The following is a 21,974-nucleotide window of genomic DNA, read 5'->3' as shown; positions in this document are numbered from 1 at the left end:
TCTTTTATTAAGAAGCATTATTCTTATCTATTTATTTTATTAATTTTTTTTCTTTTAATAAGAAAATTTTATATAGTTAGGGGTGTCATTTGTATGACTATACCCCCTCATAATCAACTGTTAAAAATATATATAATATAAGTTATATCAACCATGTAAGGTCCACCAGGCCGATCTGATATAAAAATAAAATAAATTGTAAAAATTGTGTGAAATTTTTTTTTGTTTTCCTTGACCGCAACCATGACCATATTCAACTACAGTTCAGATGTATTTGGATGATAATTTGTTTTATCAAACCGAAACAGACAAACTAATGAGAAGGGAAGTGATCATCACAAGTATAACAGCAATAAAACATCCCGATATGACTAGTTTATTATTTCTATAAGAAAGAAATGATTTCTAAGACCGTAGAGACATCTTCTAAGTAAAACGAATGTATATAGTTCTTGGAAATATTATCATTTAAAAGAAAAAGAAAAATTTTCTGTTGCTTGAGACTTACTAATTAATTAGTCCATACTGGTTAGATTTGATTCGTGTTCAAGGGATTATAGGTTACTGGAGAAGCAGCTAGTGCAATAACCGGGATGAAATGTGAGATAAAAGATGATTATTTCACCTCAATTTTTTATTACTTAAATGAAAACTATGTACAATTACTAGTAAAAATGGGTGTCTTCCAGGTAGCAAGAATAAAAAATGGCGGCTATCTCAAAACGTTCAAAAAAATAATTTTTCTTTAAAACTACAAACAACACTAGAAAACCTAAAAGAACATCATTTAAAGTAGAGTATATTTTCTAAAATATAAGCCTTAATAGAGCTATTTACGCTCAATAGTTCTGTAGAAATAGCTTTTCAAATTCCATCATTTCATAAAAAATGCACTGATAAGTCGATAATTAGTGAATTTATTTTGAGAAATCTCAAAAACCATTCAACGTACATATGCCTATCAGCACTCAAATTCAAGCTAGTTTAATGTACTCAATGTAGTAGTTCATAAACTTGATCTTTGTAGGAGTAGTAATTTTCATGACGTTCAACAAAATTAAGTCACAAAATGTTTATTTCTCGTTGTTCGGACAAACATTTTAATTTATGAAAACATATATCTCGGGAACTATAAGACGTACAGATATCTGCCAGCACTCAAATTATGGGTAGTTAAATGTACTATAACGTAGTTTATGACATTTATTTTCGTAGCAGTAGTAGTTTTATATCATCAAAAGGTTTATTCGAACAACTAGAGATCAACATTTTGTGAATTTATTTTGGATTAAATAAATGCCTCTTTTCTCCTCTTGGGCTCTTGTACTAAAAGAGAAGCTGTAGTTCAGTATTCTCTGCACAAGAAAAATGTTCAAGAACTAGATGGATATGCAACGACGATATCCAATTAAGATAGTAGTATTTTATCTCATTCGACTCATCACAATAAACTATTCAATCTACTATCATTTTACATCTATTGATGAATATAATTTAATAAATCATAAGTCATCTTTATGCATAAGATCAGAGGAAATATCTTGCGCTTCGACATTATATCCGCCTTAGATCATAAAATATGCTACGCCTCTGTTATCCATCACTGGAACGAAACCTTAAAACCAGACATTTTACATAATTATTCAAAAGGGATATCAAATTTGCATTATGTGACATGCACTAAGAACACGGCGGTGAACATATAGATCTACCGATGGAAGCCAAAGAGGTGATGGTGCAGTTTCCATGGCTTCGCTCCACGTCAGTTAATTGTCTGTTAATAACAAGAAGGGACGAGAGAGGCTGAGGAATGTGCATAGATAATACCAGCTCAGATGGAGGCCATCGCCGGGAGAGGATTTGCATTTAAAATAAAGCGGTTGCACAACGTGCCAGGGAAATGGCCAACAGTAGTGCTGACCTAAAAGCGACTGGATGCAACGGGTGTGGGTGGGGGCAGGATAGATTCATTAGCATGAGTGTTTAATGACTTTTTTATTAAAAAGTACAACAATTTCTATTTACTTCTTTCTTAATAATTAAATCGTTTCTTTTATAATTACCACAAAAATAGGTTTGGAATAATCTAAAAAAAAACTGTCTCATGTAGTACAATTTGAATGCTTGAAAGTTTTCAAAATTAAAATGTATTTTATGATAAAATTTTGAACAAAATTCGTTTAATTCTTCTCTCACATCAATTAGTCACTCTCTTCCTCATTTTTTCTCCACTCAACTAATAACAGATATGTGGTCTGCTTTATTATGAAACTTCAAGTATTTTAGATGTTTATGTATATAAATAATTGACCGTATTATTTAAAAATATGAACAAGATGTTCAAGGATGTGGTTAAAAGAAAACGAAAGTAGTTAACAACTATTTGTTTTCCAACGTTTCGCCCCATTTTGTAGAGCTTCATCAGGGCTGTTCCAGTTGAGGGGTTTCGAAACAGTAGACCGCACTTCTGACCATTTTCTTTATATTTTAGATGAAGATTTATAAAACTTTATTCATAAGTTAATATCATTAACTTGATTGATAAATTATTATAAATTAACACAATTTAAAAAATAAAAAAGGTTTTTTTTTTCTCTCAACTTTTATTCTTTAAAATTCTCCAACGTTTCGGCCCTCAGGCCATTCTCAAGGATATAACCTAGAAAAAAATTGTTTGTTTTTATATAATAATTACATTATTTCCTGCAACTACACACTGATTTCTTTGGCCATACCTTCAATATTGATATCATTGCTTTAAAAAAAAAATTGCAGGCTAATTGCCCATGTCACATCTTTAAAATAAATTAATCATTAAAATAATATCATAATCACAGAATACATAACTTATGGATTTTAAATATAAACAAAATAATTAAAAATGAATGTTAATTGATTTATATTAAAAATGTAAATTAATTAAAAAAAGGTTATTGTTATATGATACGGTGATAACAGAGTCCTAACCTGTTGAAGGTAGGTTCTGTTTTTAAGTTGTAAATATAAATGATAGAACGGAGAGTTGTTTTGTAAAAAAGTTTTAAATCTAGGATATCAATTAATTAAAAAAAAGTTATGAAGTAAGAAATCAATTTAAAAAATAAAATTTTATGAAGAGATTATAATAATATTTAATGATTAATCTATTTTAAAGATGTGACAAGGGCAATTAGCCTGCAATTTTTGTTTTTTTTAAAAAAGCAATGACATCAATATTGAAGGTATGGCCAAAGAAATCAGTGTGTAGTTGAAGGAAATAATGTAATTGTTATATATAAAAAAAAATTTTGTAGGTTATATCCTTGAGAATGGTCTGAGGGCCGAAACGTTGGATAATTTTAAAGAATAAAAGTTGAGAGGAAAAAAAAAGGATCAAAATTGTGTTAATTTATAATAAACTAAACCACTCTCAAACAATCATATATAAAAAATAATTTATCTGATTGATAAATTTTGTAGCACAAGATTAATGGTCGACAAAACTCATGGTTGGGGTCTACACCCTACTTGGTATTATACCTCTTTATAATTTTGGGTTACAGTTTTTTTTATTTTACTTTAACTATTTTAACTTTCCTCATCATATTCCGATCAAATAACGAAAGTATAATAGATAAACGTTTAGATAATTACTCATTAGTTTTTAGTATGTTTACATTGCCTAATTAAAGTATATAGTATATATAGTGTATGTTATCCAACCACAAAAAAAAAAAAAACTTTTGTCTAATTTCTTACTAAACTGACAGCAGACATATGACTGGTTTTATAATGAAACCTCAAGAATTTTATTTAATTATTTAAAAGTTAATTAGCCGTGTTGTGGCCTGAGCCTGGTTGTCCTAGGGACTAACACTAAGCCCAGAATATGCTAGTTTCTACGGATAATTAATTTGGGTTTTCGATCTTGTGATGATAGAGAAATGAACAGAGACAAATGATAAATAGAAATAAAGGATTTACTGCTTTACTGTAACAAGGTAAGATAGGCACTGTTGTATTTATCAATGATTAATTTTGCACTTGTAAGTGTCAAATAAATGTTTAATAACACTGTTTGAAACTAGGTAAGATAGACACTATGATATCTGATAGATACAAAACTGTTATAGTGAAAAGGTATAAATAAGAACTGATACATTAGGTAAGAAAACAAACTGGCATAAACAAGGTAACATCACCATGACACTATTATCTCTCATAGGAATTTTCTAATATAGTCTATCAATACTTTACTTATTTTCACTGTTACTAACTATGGATATATAAAAAAAAAGTCATAAATCTTTTAACTCTCTTATACGCAAAAGCGAAATGTATGTTAATTTCAATTAATGTCAAAGCTAAGACTAAGAAGTGTGAAAAAGGCTGGTTAGAACCATTATAGAGGGGGTTGGTCAGTGTAAGTTATTCCATCTTTAAGACCCATCCTTCACAAACTATATTTTCGTTAGATATTATCAATGTATTATTATTATTATACATACAATTGATTCTACGGCTGTTTACACAATTGAAAATACAAAAGAAATTCGTTAGGACTAGTAATTGATGTTTTTAAACCAGTTTTAAAAGCCAGGAAAATAAGTTTAATTGAAAACTTTACAAAACGCCCAGACCTTGACACCGACAATGGCAGTATTGAGCAAGAGTAGACCATGGCTCCCCAATAGCGGACAACAGTGAGCCCGCACCTTGCCTAACAACGATCCGGGTGCATTGGGATGCGCGCTGCATTGCGACCTTGCGCGCACTGGCACAGCCTCGACAACAATTCCCTCCTTAACGACTTCCTCCCGACCTTTGCATCCTGCCGCACCTGCAGGTCCTTTCACAACTCGGATATTTGTCGACTGTAGGTGTGACCTTTTAGTTGGAGGATTATCCTTTGAATGAACAGGATTTCAGGCGATTCCAGAAAACTCGTCATACTCCCATGTTCGTAAGTAATAACCTTTAATAACGGATATTGCAAGTGATCTCACCATGTACAAAGCGTCCCTTCTGGAGAATGTCGATCGTTTAAGGAAGCAACTTCATAAATGGTACAGTAATCGCATTAACCGTTAAAGAAACATATTTTATGCATTCAAGTGACTAAAGACTCTTAGTCACCATTATGTAAACCTTGCGTCAAAAAGCGATTTAAGCTTTTGACTAAGCCTAAGAAACTACAAGAATAATTTGAATGAGCAAAAGTCCGATAGCTTTAATAAATTAAACAAAGTTTCCATAAAATTATTGTATTTTAAAACTAATAAATAATATGAACTATCCTTGGTGACAGAGGTGTCGTTTAAATAAAACACAACGTACATATTTCAATGATATATTAACAGTTTTTTTTTTAATTATAATTGTATTACTTGTTATTGACCTTTTCAATAATTACAGACTTCCTCAAAATCCCAATTCACCGACACATGGACTATTTATTACCGCAAGACCTTATAAACCACCATAACGAAGAAAACTGCTGTGGCGCTAGGAAAGAAAAGGACTTACGTTACTTCTTATGTATTTTTCTTTTAAACTGATCGTTGAAAAGTAAATATATTTTGTTCGTAATAGCTCATTGGCCGTCCGAACCAGCCTTCTCCACGTCTGTCTGTCTTGGGCAACTGCTATTTTTCTAATTTGGAGCATGCAGCTCTTTGGCATCTTTGTCTATTCTGTCTATCCGTCTGGTTTTTGGCCTTCCATGTGGTCTCTTGCCAACAACACTGGCATTTATTGTTTTGTAGAGGCTTCCTGATGGATTGCTTCGAGCCTCATGTCACGCCCATCTTAACCTCCTATCATGAGCCAATAATAATATATCCAAAATATATATCCTTCTTATATATAAATAAATTATTGTCAACTCTCTCGCTAGGGACAGCCGTGGATGTGAACATAGATGAATAATTATTTATATTTATTCAAATCATTCAAATTGAAATCTTTATTCATTTAACTAAAATTAAAAACCAGTGAATTTGATTTTGTACTAATGGAAATGGTACGAGAAGTATTAAGAGGAACTGTACCCAAAGGTGCCCTCTCTAGGCGTGATATCAAATTTAATTGTTACACGAAAGGGACCTTCATACAGCTCCTCTTCTCTTTTACGGGCATGAGTATTGTGTCTATATAATTTATGAGAGTGTTAAAATTGCTATTAATTCATTTATGATGGGCCCGTATGTTTAATATTTGGTCCTTGAAGTGCTAATAACAGTACGTAAAAAGGTATGTTGTTGACGCACTACGGAGCTTTTGTAATTGTCTGGATATTTTTGCTTGGAAGATTAGTAGTTAGTTAAACTGAGTCTGTTTAACTGCCCGAATTATTTATAATGCATGGGTACGAATTGGTTTCAGTAAGTAACCCTAAATCAGTGAGACCTAAGACGTCATTTTTCGCTCATTTCAAAGCATAGGCAGAAATAGAATCCCATATTAAAAAAACCTTTTGCTTAACGCAATATTCTACCAAATGAAAAATACTAAGAAGCGATTAAGGGTTAAAAAGGGTATAAAAGATACATGCACTGGTACTTCTCGGAAGAAAAATCGTACTCCACGTTACGCAGAACGAAATTAGCATTAGTACTTAATATTATGTTAGACATAAATTTCTTTAATTAATTTAGGTAAGTCGAAAATACCACTAAACTGAAAGTGGAATATATTGAGTCCTTAAGTGTATTTAGAGGTTAATATTTTTCAATATTAGACAAAAAAAAGTAAGAACTAAAACGTAGACAATTTTAGTATCATTTATCCTTATGTTGGAAAAACGCTAGTGCACATCTGTCCTTTATTTTAACGCCTACGTACCCACTTACTTAAGTCGCCCTTTATTGATATATATTTAAGTTTTCTTAAAACACTTTAGTCTTAATTCTCACATTTGTGAATTAAGCATTTTACTTCCTTTATTATCGTTTATGAATTCAATCCAACAAATAAGAAGCATATAATAGAAAATAATTATTAAACTAGTAATTACGTAAAACGACAAAACTTTGCAGCCAAGGGAAGCTTGTGATAAATGAAGTTAAGTCAATTATTACATTCAGCATAATAATTGATTACATAGCACCTAATTTATATTGATGTTCTCCCAAAATATTCCCCTTTACTCCAGCTGTAATCACGAAACAAGACGAAAGAAGACAAAACAACTTATCTAGTTGAGATGTGGCGTGCCGAAAGAACGTACCCGTTATAGCCCTTGGCGTATCCTAGCCTACGCTCTCTCATAACTGTGCCTCTTTCCCCTTCCTCACACTCCCCTGTCACATATATCATAACATATCATTAGTGCTTACTTATAATTTACATCTTTTCAAGTCCTCGTTAAGAGATAAGAACACGCTAAACCTAAGACCACTGAGAATAAACTCAGAAAGAACAAGTTATCCTACATCTCAACCCAAAATTTAAAAATCATGTAGATCGCTGTTATATAATTCAAAAAATTAATATATCTACTTCTATAAGGTAATATTTAAAAAAAAAAAAATAAAATTCTGAATTTCTAAAATTCTAAATTAATATTAAAATTTAAATCTCCCCCCCATTGCTGGTGTTATAAATCAACATTTTTAATAATAATTTGACTCATGTACATAATATATTACCATAATAATGTTTAAATAATAAATTTCTAAAAATAGATGTATTTACTGACTTTCAACAGAAAACTCCTCAACTAAAATGACTCAGAACTTGAAAATAATTCTGTATTCATTTCTTCAAAAATAAATATACTAAGTCAAAAGAAAGTACATAAACGTATTACTAAAATAGTTAACATATCTATATTTCAAACGGCGAAAGATGCAGGGAAGTTAATCCGTTTTCAATTAAAAGCATTTATTGTAAATGGATCTAGTCGTTGTTCTGTAACTTCATAAATGATAGTACCAAATTTCAAAAATTGTGCAGAATTTTAATTTTTTTTTTTAGTTTTATTGAAGAGAATTAACACAACTTAAGGGGATTAAGTATTAGTATGCGTATAATTAGATATCTAATTTTATTAACTTCATTTGAATATACTGTTTATCAAAAGCATGGTACAATATGCTATGGCTTTTGATATCAATTTTAATTTATAACGCCATAATTAGTACTAATAGCATTAGTACTAACTTCTTATTTTGTCGTATTTTCTTAGCTTTATCGATTTTTTTTTTACTAACAAAATATCAAGACTTTATCTATATCTAATAGTGATATCCAGGAAAGGTCGACCTCTCCTAAAAACGTAGAAGTTGTGAAATGAAAGATATAGGTCGTAACACACAATTTTATAAAAATGTTGTTAGGTTTGAATAATGTAAATAAATTTACTGTTATATAATTATTGGATATTTGCCATAAAATTTGATGAATATGACATCATTAGCATAATGATCAATAGAATAAAGTTACATTTTGTCACGACTATTGAATAGTAATAGTAATATAAAATAAATAACAAAAGTCAACCAACCAATTATTTATGTATATATATTTGAAAATGAATTATTAATTCGATACATACAAAACAATCTATGTATATATTTACTTTCATTAAATTTAAACGGTCTACCTTGTTAGATTTGGAAAAAATAAAATAAAATAACATGCCGTTTTCTTTAATTACCTCAGATTAAGCTATAAAGAGGACCAGGGAAAACAGAGACTATATTCTACACAGTTGCAATTATGAAAACGGTTGGTTTTAATTAGAGCCAATAGTTGCCTAGTAGATAATTATAATCTGGGAACGGTTTGAAGGCAGCACTAATAGGCACAGCATGTCTTCCGTTATGTAGCAAGATAAGAAAACGAATGTAGCTATAAGTATTTTAAGATTAAACAGTATTTTCATTATCACAAGCATAGAAAAATAAAATATCATAATATTTATTTTATTGGGAATAAAAAGGTTATAAACCAGTTTGTATTTATTTTTAACAGTAAACATTTTTATTTCTACCTATTTTCTATAACATACATTTAAAAAATAATTGGATTTTTCTATTTATTATAATTCTTTAGTTTTTATTGGAATTTATTTACAATTTTCACTTCAATTTCAGAGAAAAAGTAATCAAATAACTTAAAAAATTTTTCACCCTATATTCTCCCCTTATCCCCCCAATCCATCATAATAATAATTTGAACGTTTCAGTCTGTTCACTCATTTTCACTCGATCATACATTTAATAATCTGAAATCTGTATGATCATGTAAGTCTATTAATAAAAAACATTTTTTTTTTTCAACTGTAAAAATAATTTAATTGTTATTTAAACTTATTGAAAATCTTTTCGTAATATTTACACTTTCTTGAGACTGGTTAATATTCTTCAACTAAATAAATTTTATCCTACTTTCGTCTCAAAACATTTTTTATCCCTTTATTAGTCCGACGTTTCGGCCAATTCGGCCATCCTCAAGGACAATCTTAATACAAATCAAAGGTTGATGTGAACCTTTATGTTGATAAATTTCTAACAAAGAAAGTTGATTTGAACCTTAATGTTGATAAATTTCAAACAAAGAAAGTTGATTTGAACCTTAATGTTGATAAATTTCTAACAAAGAAAGTGATGTGAACCTTAATGTTGATAAATTTCTAACAAAGAAAGTTGACCGGTAAATAGTTTTAATTTTTAGTTTAATGTGAACAATTGACTAATTAGGGTAATTTGTGGACCGATATAAATGACCTGGGCAGAATAGCCTGCATGAAGTTGATTTTTAAATTATGTGGTTCTAAAATTGTACATTAAAAAATTGGACATTAACAATGTCCTTGAGGATTGCCGAAACGTAGGACTTATAAATGGATAAAAAATGTTTTGAGACTAAAATAGGATAACATTTATTTATTTAAACAATCCCTTATCAAGACAATAAATTATAATTAAATATTATACGTATTTTTAATTTAAAATAATTGTCAAAATGGTCATTCACATTATGAATTTAACTTTAAAATAAACAATAGCCAGAAATGACGCTTATATTCATATATTAAAAATAATTGAACTTAAAAGGGTTAACAATTACCTTCTAGACAGTACATTAAATAAGAGGTAAAATAATTTTTTAAATATATTCAGGGTAAAACTAATAAATAAAATCTAAACAAACTCTTATTTATTTATTTATTTTATTATTAAATAACCACTTATAATGTGGCTATAATTACTCCACCTTTTTATTTTTCGTTAATTTCCGGGTATATTACAGTCATAAAATTTTCATTTTGTACTTTTATAAACTCAGAACCAACAATTGTAGCGTAAAAGTAATATTTTTAAAAATAATTTTGCGATATATACAGTAAAAAATCATATTGAAGTTATAATCTTATTTGAAAGTGCAAAGATTTAATTAAAGATTCGTGATGTTGGAACGCGAATTCACCAACGAAAAGATAAGGTAGTAAATACCTTGCACAGAGCTGTTGGGTAACGAATTTCTATGATCGATAGAACCTAAATGCCACGAATCAATATCCATTTCATTTTAAAGTATTTTTATTACTAAACAAAACTTAGTAATATCGTGAATAAAATAAGATATATATCATTCTATAATGGTATTCAATTTTAATACTTGTTTAGGTCTTTGCCTACTGGAATTGTAGAGAGTTTTTGTAACACAAGCAGAATATATTCGAGAATGTTTGGCAGGATCTTATAAGGAACATTCAGTCACGTTGCACATTAGATAACTACGATAGCAATGCATTAAACTAAACGTTAACATTCCATTCCTTTCCTTAATCAAACAATATCTTTGAATACACGTTTTCCGTCACGGAGCATTAATAATTCATAAAAGATAGAAGATGAAACAAAAATTAAAACGGTGGGTTGTTTGTATTATATTTTTGTTTGGAACAAAAATCGTGTTCATCAGTGTTGGGTAAATTCATTATATGCATTATGAGTGAAAAAAAAAAAAGATAAAACTTCAAACCATCAGGATATTCTATAAAAACATCACTTGTAGATTCTTATTATCTTTTAATTTATCAAATGTTTATAAAATCAGCCATATAACAATAACATGTTTAATGTTTAATTTGAGGCCTTAAGTACTGTATTGATAAAGGAGAAAAACATATAAATAATTTTTTTTTTAAATTCCTGTAAATGAATGAGACAATAAAAAATAGGTGAAAAAGTAATATGTGAACATGCAATATCATAGGGCCAATGAAAAATTTTAAAAAAATAATTAAAACAATATTTAATATAAAAACAAATAATATAGAAGATATTTAGAAGAAAATATAAAAAATAAGAAAACTACAGGAAAATGATAAATGATAAAATGCTCAATAGAACAGAAAAAAAAACTTCTTTGAAAGATAAAATAATAATGAAACCATAAAAATAAAATAAAATAATAAAAATGAAAATTAAGAAGATACTAATTGAATATAGAATTCTTTAAAATAAAACTAACCTAAAAGCTCTGGACAAAAAAAACATTAATAAATAACAATGGTTGAGAAAGTAGTAATTGCAAGTTACTATTGGTTTGAATTAATATTAGTTAATTACTATTACTATTACAAATTAGAATTATTTCTATAGAAACAGAATAATATAAATAAAGAAAAGCTGAGATACAGAGGTGAATATGTAAAAAGATGGAAAAGATAGATATGCAGGTTAGTGAAATTGATGAAGATGAAAGAGATGATGAAGATGGAGCTGAAATAGAACTGGAGATAGGTAGACAGTCCTCACATAAACATTTTCTCTTACCTATGGTTGCTAATGTAGTACGTAGGTAATATATAAATTAATAAAATAATATATAAATATAAATTGTTTTAAGATTTTTATTGCAATACATTTACAAGAAATTAAATAGTAGGTTATTTAAGGCACTAAGGATTAAATTAATGGTAAGTAAAGATAAGAAAGTTAGTTAGGAATCCTTAGTACCTTAAATTACCTACTATTGAATTTTTTGTAAATGTATTGCAATAAAAATTTATTATTAGCAGAGGAAATTTATCAAATTTAAGTAATGACCAAAAATGCCCTGAACAACCTGGTTTTTTTTTAACTACTATCTTTCTTAATCTTCTCTTGTGCTCTCATATTGTCTAGATATTTTAGAAAACAAATTTTTATAATTGTTTAATCTATACATTAAATAATTATATTACTTTTTCAAATTTTAGACTGATCAATGCCACAGGTCCAGAGAATACTGTAATTAATGTCCTGTATTGTTTACTCTTATATATCTTTATTTTTAGTTTTAATGCTCCCTCTCTTATTTACCTATATTATCTCAAATTTTACTGTTTCCTATTATTTTGAACAACTTTTACTATATTTTTTACCTTCTGCTTTTTATCCTTATAATTTTAATTTATTTATAAAATACGTACAGCGGGATGGACGGAAAGAACCAAGTAGTTAAAAGAAAATAATAAAGGAAGATTTTCTGATGTTCTTTGATGGAAGATTTTTATCATTGTAAAATAACTTGAATAGAACTTAAAAAATGTTAAATTAGTGAAATTATTAAAAAAAAAAAAAGAATTAAATAGAAGGGTAAAAAGTGGAGATTAATTAAAGATCAAATAGTAAAATACAACAAATATTTTAATTATAGGTATCGTAATAGCAGAGGTTAAAGTACAGAAAAAAATAATTATAAGAGGAAAGAAATAAAAAATAAAATAATCAATACATAAATATAGTTAGAGGTAACAAATAATTTAGGAGTAGGTATCATTTTAATGGTTTCCCATGGTATATACATAGGTTTATTTGTGGCTGGTCAATTTGACAAAATGGTAAAGCTACGTAGTATACTTACATAACAAAAAAAAAATATTTGTTTATGATATAAATTTAGTCACTACTTGACGGGAAAAAAGATAAAAACAATTCACACATCATGAAAAAAATATATAAAATACTATATTTAAGAATGAAATAAAAGGAAAAAGAAAAAACGAATGAATATAAAGTAATTAAAAGTAATAAATATTTAAATGATGGGTATCGTAACAGTAATGGCTACTACGTTAGTAATTGATATGCTAGTAGATATCCAGTTTAAGAAAAAAGGACATCACTAGGTCAATCATGATACTGCTTGGTATTCCTTTTTGGTTTAATTTTCTAATGAAAATGGACATTCTTAAAAGATATAGGCTATCGTTTAAGTTTTAAACATAGCTATCAACAAGCATCAAACTTGAATGTCCAATGTTAATCTGGGTTATGACCAATTGTTTTGATCAGGCAGTTCCGAATCTGGTTTATGGGGTTTAATGGTTTATTATCAGTAATGCCTGAACAGCATTAATGTATTCGATACCAGAAGGGGTTTTGATTAAAGATAAAAGAGAGATTGAAATTACTCTTGCTCTGCTGCCTGCTTATCTGGACTTCCTTTCTGGTCTAGGGCTTGTAACTGAGTGAGAGCAGGGCAGAGGTCCCAGGAAAGGCAACAGGTTCAAACCATCCGGGATTAACACTATCAGGTCTGATTGCCTATGTTCCTTCTAGATAGCGCCAATTATAGCAGTTTCTGTGGTGCCTTTTAATTAACGTTACTCCATCTTCTAACTCGCTAACATAGAAATTCACACTGCTGTGGACTGAAGACCAATTTTTCCTTGCAGCTATTGCGATTCAATGCCTGCTAAACCTTTATGTTTATTTGTATCCTTCCATTTTTATCCAAGTTTATTTGGTTAGCGATTATACTAATATTCTTTCCATTGCTTGTGTGTATTTTCTTTTAAAGGACACGCCACTTCTATTCGTGTTGAGTGAGTCCGGCAATGGTCAGGATGAGTAAGGGTCTTTTAGGCAGCGCTGCGTGCCACTATATTCCCTTTTATTCAACGGAAGCCTAGAAATTATTTGAATGCAGTAAGTTTGAAAAATTATACCTAATAAACAATGCAATATACGTGAAACTTGATAATAAATTAAGTTTAAACGAACTCCGTTTACAAGATAATTATCGGCTGAATGTGAGAGGCCCTAGTACGAGGACATTGTAGAGTAACAGTAAGACCAAGACAGGCACGAACAGCCGGCGATTACATGGAACCTTTCACAACAGCTGCTAGACAACATAGTTCCACGAGGACCAATAGGAGGACGAACTGGACGTAACAGGAAGTAGGAAGTAGTTCCTTACCGGTAGTGTAGCAGCTCTTAAGGGGCTCCAGGAACAGCCCTGTCGAGACAATGACGCCCCAAAACAGATCTCGCTAACAATGGCTAGAAATTCGTAGAGGAAAAGTTATATTACTCGTTGGTCATTTATTTATATATATTTCCTTAATAATCGTCAATCAAAACTATCGATTGAAGAATTCAAAAGATACATAGAACTCATAGGCGAAAAACCGGAAGAAAGACGTAACATTCCGTTAATAGATACTTCATCGAAGTAATTAGCTGATCAGTAACCGTTTTATGACCGCTATAAATGAGTTTTTGAGTTAAATGTAGACTATTTAATAGTACTATATTTATTTTTTTTTTATTTTCGAGCGTTTATGGCTACTACTTAATATTAAGTTGTAATAAACACTAGACATATAATTTAATGATGTTTCATTTGCTATACTATATTTTTTCGCTGGGACAGACCGTTAGGAGGCGGAAAAAGATATAATTCGTCAATTAATTAGCGTGAGTTTTACGACCGCCAGAAATGCGTTCCCATGTGAAGTGAGTACTATATTTCAAAAACGATTTAATATTTATATTCTTCAAAACTATATTATTTTCAAAAAAATGAAATATTTTATTTATTTATTTAAGAGGGCGATTTAAAAGGAATGTGGCCAAATGCTATTGAGGTTTGATTGTTATGTCGAATTCCGCGATAGTAAGCTAACGAGGATACGAGAACGTAATAAAACCAGACACACGAAAACAAGATGGTCATTTAAAATGTGATATCAAGCAGAAGAGCCGGAGATGGACCGTTACAGAATGCAGTATTATTAACGCGTTCTTGCGGCCGAAAATTCCTCCAAGATCAGATAATGTATCGGGGGCGACACAGTTCGGACATAACTGGATACATGGAGAATATCGGAAACAGACCTCGGCTATCCGGGCTAACAGGGATTTTCATGGTAGGCCTTATTGGAAGCAGGTACCTAGGCTAGGGGTCTTCAAAAGCATGCCGCTCCACCGTGTGTGGAGAGAGCTCTCCAAAAAGGTAGCTATGAATCTGCGGAACTCTGCGGTGTTTTTCTTAATCCTATGAATTATTTACGAAAAAAATGTTTAGATGAATTAACAATAATGCCAACTCAGATAGAAAGGGATAGGTCATCAAATTGACCAGCTCCAAGTGTAGATACCCTTCTTTCCATTATTATAAATACAAATTTATAAAAATTATCTCTACTTATTAACCAAAAATTATGTCTAGGTGTTGACAAAGCAAGGCAATTTATGTAACGGGAATTTTAACCGTTGTGTAATAAATTACGAAAAATTTAAACTCTACCTCAGTTTAACCCACCTTCTTTACAGTAGGGGTATTCATGATCTTTATTTAACCTGTTAAAGTGTGTTAAATGGAGAAATATTTCTAACATGTTAAAACGATAAAACATATAACATAGCTGAGAGTTTGTTACTAGGTCTGTTAAATGGAGAATGACGTTAAATTATGATGTTAAATGAAACAGACCAGCTGAGCTTGTCACCGTTTTATTTCTTGTCGAGTTAGGTTACTTACTCGTAGTTTGTGTTTTTATTTTCTTTTGTCTTGTGTTTTGCACTTTTTAAACAATATAATCAGTAGCCAAACTTTTACACTTCTACTTTTCACTTATTTTAGGCATGTTGTAATAAATTACTGTAATCAAAACTTAGAAGTAAACAATAACATAAAGTTTTGGAATGAAAGGTTACAAAACAAGTTGGTCAGAAAATCCGCTAGAATATAACATGACTTTAAATAGGGCTGCTCACAATATTATACTTATAACATTTAACGTGGTAAAACATTTTACATTTAACACAATATCATGAATACCCCTAGTGTATGTCAAGAATGAGCTATTTCCGCTGTTCAATGCTTTATTATATATTATTTTTTTAGAAGATTGTCCGGGTTGCGATCAGGGTAAACAATTAAAAATAAAAATTTTATAAAAACAATTAGGTATGTATAAAAAACAATGAGGTGAGAACTCCGAAGAGAGACACTTCAACGTAAGAGGCCGCAGGCAGTTTTGGAGCTCGCAAAACTATACCAAGCACAAACTAGGAGCTTCATGGAGGAACTCGGTGTTAATATTAAGGACGTTACGAAAATTGCAGAAAATATAATCATCCATCACCACATGCATGACAACATATGATGATAGTGATTATGTATATAATTTTACATATATATTACTATTTATTATTTTTTAAATATATTATATATATTAATTTTTACATTGGTTATTTTTATATTTCTTACACCTTATTTTTAACTATTTATAACTTTTTATAATGATCACTTATATGTTTATTAATTCTATTTAAATGTATTTATTTTTATAAGCATGTTTGAACTGAATTTTTTTTTCTATAAATATTTTATATTTTTAATGAAATATTTAGAATTTTTACTATTTATTATGTACTGAGAGAGAATTAGATGTAGATATATAGGTAAAAATTAGACGAAGAAAAATTAATAATATCATAAAAAATATTTTAAAAAAAATAAAAATATTTAAAAAAAAGTTAGTAAAGAATTAAAAAAAAATTATTATTATTATTATGTAGTTTAATATTAACTGACTATGCACAAGTAATATATTAATAAAACTGTCGCTGTGTATATAGCAACCTAATACAGTTGGGCGGTACTGCTTGTTGAATCAAGTGTTTCTCTCTAGTATCAGCTATAAATTATTACATTATGACTTACATTCAGGACTTCATATTGTGAATAGTCGAGGTCCTCTTCTAACAAATAAATATTCAAACCTATTCATTTTTATTGTTTTCCTGGACCTAACTCGACGAAAATCTAATTCACAAAGGGTCAATCATATGTAACGTATTGATATTTTGAATTTTTTTAATCAGAAAGGACAATAGATATAAAAAAATATCTATAAACATTCCCGATGCAAAATTCGCAACCTAATTATTTCATGCTCTATTTTGCTGGTTGTCATTTTTTATACCATTTTATGTTAAATTTCGTGTTTGTGATTTTTAATTATTCAGGATTAGAGAAAAGAAAAAAATGAAGGTTTCTATAACAATCGATGTGATTAATTGTTAGTTTTTGAATTATGTATATTTTGCTAATGTCTTAATATATAATTTATTTTTTCGTTGAAAAACACATCCATGTGATTTTATGAAGCAATAATCCAAAGAACTATTTACACAATGATAAAATAAGATGTGGAGTGAACATAATCCGATCTAAATATTATAAATATCTGTAAATATAATAAAGTTACATTTTACGATGTAAATTCACTATTCAGTATTAGCAGTCAATCATTAGGAAGTACATGACATGATAATAAGAAATATTATCTAAATTTAGTTAAACTATAAAAAAAAAAAAAAAAAAAAAAAACATTTATTTCATAACTAAAAACGATTTTTTTAATCAATATGTTCCTAGTATGAATTGAAAAAAAATTAATTACAAAATAGAGAAATTATTATCCGAGAAAACGTATTACAATAAACAATAGCTGCACAAAAATAATTAAATACAATGACTATAGATTTAATAAATATCGTAAATAAACAAAACATAAAATATCATAGAAGGTATCCTATAAAATAAACCCTTTTTGGTCCTCTTAAATCTTATTAGGAGGTTTTATTTTGGTCCTTAACACAGTACGGTATCCCCTAAATAATAAATTATGAGTAATAATAAAACCTCATGGTAATATAATCATAATTAGTGTAACATAAATACAAAATAAAAACCTATACAAATTTTTTTCAGTCATACTGTATAGTCATTTTCAAGGAACAGGGCAATAAATTTGTCGAAACAGCAGTAAAGTTGTCAAGACGACAATAGGTTTCACGCTTTTTTTTTTCTCACCCTTCAGAGTATTACAAGTAGCAGGGCCCACAAGAGTGTGAAGCAAGGGTCTTCTCAACGCAAGAGCCACGTTTTCACACGAAAATTTCACAATTATTAAAAAGTTTGGTACTGAACTGACTACCACCAGCTTTCTCAACCAATTTTTGCATGTACCCAAGGGTTTGATTACAAAAAAGGCAAATATGAACTGGACATTTGAAGGAAAGACAAAAGTTAAATTTTGAAATCTGATTGCAATAATTACTCCTAACATTTGTAATATCAAGCAATTTTGAACATTATTGTCGCAGTAATAATACATGAAATGAGATAATTCCTTTTAATTTTTTGCAGAAATATATATTTTTTAATTTAAACAATAACACGAAAGTTATTACAACAAAACTGTTTCTCAATTTAGGAAGACTTCATTGTAACTCAATTAACATCAACATTTTTATTTCACACATTCAGGCAAGAGTTTCAAGTCACAACAGTCTATCAGCTGGTAGACAATTTTTCAAATTAACGATTGCTGATCATAAATCTATTCTTATGATATTTAGAAAATTTCAATATGATGTTATTATCCATAACACCGTGCAAAAATTGGATTAATTTAAATCCACGATACCTTATCATTAGTACGAATATTTGTCAATAATTTATAAATAAATAAACCAATAATCCAACACCTTTCAAAATCATTGTAGGAGCAATAATGTCTCATTAAATATTCATTTAACTATTATTAGAACTATACGAGAAATACACAAGAAAAAAAAGAAGTGAAGCTTGAATGGTAGCTGCACTCAAAAAAATGAAACCTACTATTTATAGGGAAGCAACGTAAGTTAAAATTAAAAGCACCAAATTAAAAAAAAAGTATCATTACTAATTATTCATTTATTTTAATTAAGTAAAAATATTACTTTTTTCTTGGGGAGGGGAGAACAAAATTTTAACGTAATATTTCATTTACTTAAAATATTATTATTAATGAATTATTTTTTACGTTTGATGATTATATCTCAAAAACCATTTTTTTAATTTAATTGGATTACAATACTTCAGTAAAATGGAATTTTTAACAGTACGAAAAACTCAAACCTTTAATAAAATTGTACTTAATTGCATAGAGATATAAACTTAATTTTACAATTTCAAAGAAAGACCTGATGGATAATTCCACCAAAGTTTTTAAGACAGTGAATGTATTTGTCATCTTTAGCTTCTTTAATGTTTAACACCATTACTAATTAAAAACAATAAAATTGATTTTTAAAATATTAATTAAATTTCAGGTTCATTAGGCTTCCGACGTCAGTCTTAGACCGTTGAATTGACAGACATGTTTAGGAAACACCCACACATATAACTAGACGCTACAAACACCCACAAGATGCAATTTTCCACTTCAGTGAATAGGATAAACTTAGAATTTATAGATAAGTGTTCACCGGATCAGGAGTTATAGTTGTCAACTAATAGCGAAAGTAAATGTTTTATACAATAAATATTCCGTACACCCGTAACTACAAAATAAATTTTATTACAGTGTAAAGTTGACTCAGAATATTTCATCTGTAAGATTAAGCAAAAATTACAACCACGTCACATAAATCTAAGCCATAGTAAAGATTTCATTCATAGACAAATCAATAATATTAAATTTTGAGGTAATTGTAGTTTTTTAAAATCTAAATTTCCATATCTGAATGATGTAAACTAGAAGTTGTTTTGACAGACTTTCTTCGGTTTTAGAAATATTATAACAAAAAAGTTAAAATAAATTAAAACAAGAAGAAACGATTTAAACAACGAATATCTAGGCATTTCCGTAAATAAAGAAAAATAATTATCTCAATACTGACAACTTACCGTTTTAGTAATAAAATTAAAAATCTATATTTTGCTAAAGTATTTTATATTAATTTATTTCATACTTGAATGTATGTTGACTATAAATTAAAACATTAAAAAATAAATAAATAAAGCATGCTTAAAACCAATACAGCAACGACATTGCACAAGCAAACAAACATTTTATTTCTTCTTCATTTTAATAAATTCTCAATAGAATAAAATTAAGCTTCATCCCCGATTCACACATTTGTCTTAGTTCAAGAATTAAAGTCTCGCAATTATGAAAGAGTGTAATGTAATCAGTTATGATGTGAGTCAATCTTATTTTTTTTTTTTTACTATTAGCACAACGATTAATCCATTAGAAATGCCAGAGTTTGTAAGCTGAAGAATAGATAATCAACAATACTATAAAAAATAGACCAGATTGTTTAATCTTGAAAATGGAAATATTTTTTACACATTTCTGGTCTCATTTTCAAAATATCTGCTACTGTTAACAATTATTACTTTGAACTTGTCTTGTAACCATCAAATCATATAGGAAGAAATTTTTTAGAAATTTAATAAACGTGAATCAGAGATTCGAAAGCGCTCTGAGGATGAACATATCATCGATCAGCATCCGTCTGAAAAACTGGACCAGACCAGTTTTTGCGAACCCTATAATATTCTTCCATTATGTTTGAATAGATAATTTTAAACTAGTCCTATTTATATAATCACGGTATACAAAATAAATAAGTGGATTAAATGAAAACCATTGAGGTATCATTCATTGCAAGGATTCAAATCGTACAATTTCATTTTTCTTGAAGAAAGCTTAGAGCCAAGGCCAAAACGTCAGCAGACATATTGTTACATAGGTTTAATAAAATTTTATTTTCCAGTCAAAATCACATAGAACAAAAATTAATGAACAGCAGAAGAGTAACGTTATACTAATTCCATCAGATGGAATTAGTATAACGTTACTAACAGTTGTAAGTTTGAATTCTTCCTTTGTCCATAGAGAATGAGATGAGTAAATGGTGAAAGGATGGACATACAGAAAAAAACAATAAACGGTCCTATGCTCAACTTAAAAACCATCACTAGTTTCTATAAAAATAGTATTAAGAGATTAGTCTTTAATAAATTTACCTTTAATTGTTGCGCGAAAGATTTTAGGAAGGTTTTAAGCAGGGGATGTTTCCATGCAATCAGATATTTTCACCAACCTGAAAAAAATAAAAATTAGTACAATAAGTATCTACGAGAACAAAGAAAATAATCTTAACAGAATAACATATAACACACAGAAACACTAAAACCAACAAACGCAAATTAACTCGCATGTGTACATAGAAGCCAGTACAGAAATATTGGGGAAGCGAAGAACAAATAGTACTAGAGCCTAAGAAAAGAAAAAAGGCAGTTATCTCACCCCAGTTTTTTATTACTTTAATGAAAAATATGTATATTTATTATGCAAAATTGATGAGTCTTGTCAAGTATAGTTAGAGGGAATGAAAAATGGCGGCTGTTTCAAAACGTTAAACAAAAATTAATTTTTCATTCGGAGCTCTATATCTTAAAAAGTAGCAAAATCACAAGAAAACCTAAGAGAACGGCATTAAAAGAAGAGTAAATTTGCTAAAATAAGAGCTCTGATAGAGTTACTTACGTTAAATAATTCTCGAGATATAGTTTAAAAGAAAAAGCAATATTTCATAAAAATGTACAGAATGTATTAAAAGATCTACGATAAAAAACGAATTGTGTCACTATTGCAGGAACTAACATTTTTTAAATTTAACCATTTGGTATTGTAACAGTACTGTCATACTATCATGATTAGCTTCATAGTTCAGAATAATATTAACTATCTACGCTTGCTCGACATCTAACAGCTTCATATAGCCACATAACAGATAACTGTCACAACATATAACCTCAAACACCATCCTTATGTATACCTTATAGCGTTTATGAATTTTAGGCGCTTTTTAAATATTTCTCGATTAAACTATCTTAAAGTCTCCTCTTCCCGTTTT

General features: G+C 29.0%; 1 protein-coding gene across 2 annotated transcripts in view; it reads right to left on the bottom strand.

The window, feature by feature from the left end:
* Window positions 1-21,103, bottom strand: part of smash (smallish) — a 240,744-nt gene extending 219,641 nt beyond the window's left edge. Inside the window, exon 1 of one of the 2 annotated variants that reach the window (XM_067047100.1) lies at window positions 21,082-21,103. The gene's annotated coding sequence lies outside the window, so the exon portion shown is untranslated. The remainder of the gene's footprint in view (window positions 1-21,081) is intronic. The other variant, XM_014433661.2, reaches the window with a different exon arrangement.
* Window positions 21,104-21,974: the final 871 nt, after the last annotated feature.

Source organism: Halyomorpha halys, unplaced genomic scaffold (assembly GCF_000696795.3).
Source record: "Halyomorpha halys isolate HHAL.00 unplaced genomic scaffold, Hhal_1.1 Scaffold1240.1, whole genome shotgun sequence".
Lineage (NCBI taxonomy): Eukaryota > Metazoa > Arthropoda > Insecta > Hemiptera > Pentatomidae > Halyomorpha > Halyomorpha halys.
The sequence above is the reverse complement of the archived record's forward strand: the minus strand, read 5'-3'. Positions and strand labels throughout refer to the sequence as shown.